Source organism: Patagioenas fasciata, chromosome 12 (assembly GCF_037038585.1).
Source record: "Patagioenas fasciata isolate bPatFas1 chromosome 12, bPatFas1.hap1, whole genome shotgun sequence".
NCBI classification, from domain to species: domain Eukaryota; kingdom Metazoa; phylum Chordata; class Aves; order Columbiformes; family Columbidae; genus Patagioenas; species Patagioenas fasciata.
In genome coordinates this window covers 8,963,778-8,964,709 of record NC_092531.1, presented here as the reverse complement: position 1 = coordinate 8,964,709, position 932 = coordinate 8,963,778, and positions in this window count along the sequence as shown.

Sequence of the window (932 nt, the reverse complement as noted above, 5' to 3'; positions counted from 1 at the left end):
CATCATGGAGTGATTTTTGTGTGTGCTTGGAATATGGAGGCTAACATGGATGACAGAGCTTTAATAGTCAAAACTAATTTTGTTTGATTCTATATAGAACTCAGCGTATATATCGGCCAAGTTAACACCAGGAAAAAAGTTAGAAAAGCGCTTTCCCAGTTGTAGGCTGGGCTGTAACTACCAGCTCTGGCTGCAGATGGAGACCCTGCCAAGCAGGTATCTCCGGGAAGGCAGCTGGTGGCTCAGGCCTTGCAGGATGGCAGTCCCTTAATGGACGATTTGGGGAACACAGCGCTTTCCTTTGTTTTCCTAAGAGGGGAGAACTGGTGTAGTGATTTATAGTGTCGGAGATTTCTGTTTATATCTTGTTCAAAGGCTACAATTTTTAAGTTAAATGAAAGCAATAGCTCTTTGCTGTCACGGTGTTTCAGTAATGCTATTTATTTTTATAGTTTCTTGTGACATCCTGTGGGGATCACAGCACAGTGAATACATAACGAGGCAGCCTCATGCCAAGAGATAATTATCAGTGGAAAAAGATGGGGAAAAGTGTTTATTTAAGTGCTCCAGAATAGCCACATGTTGTTGCAGAATACCCACGGGCTTAGTGCTACTTGAGACTGCATGAGAATTTTTTCTGTTGTGCGAACAAGTTTCTTCCTTACTTGGCATTACCAAAGCAACATGTAAACATTTGAGGCCACACGGCCACTCATGTTTCACCTGTGCTTGTTAGCGATGTGCACTTTCAGGGCATTATTTGTGTCACTCGAGCAGATCAATAGTTTCCCTGGAGGATTTAGCCCAGCCCCTTGTAGAATGAGGCCATCCGATTGCTCAGTGACTGCCGTTCTGCAAGTGGGATTAAACTCAGGACGTGTGTGTTTCTATGCAGAAAACTCACGTGTCTGCTGCGGGAGCACCAGGAGTGT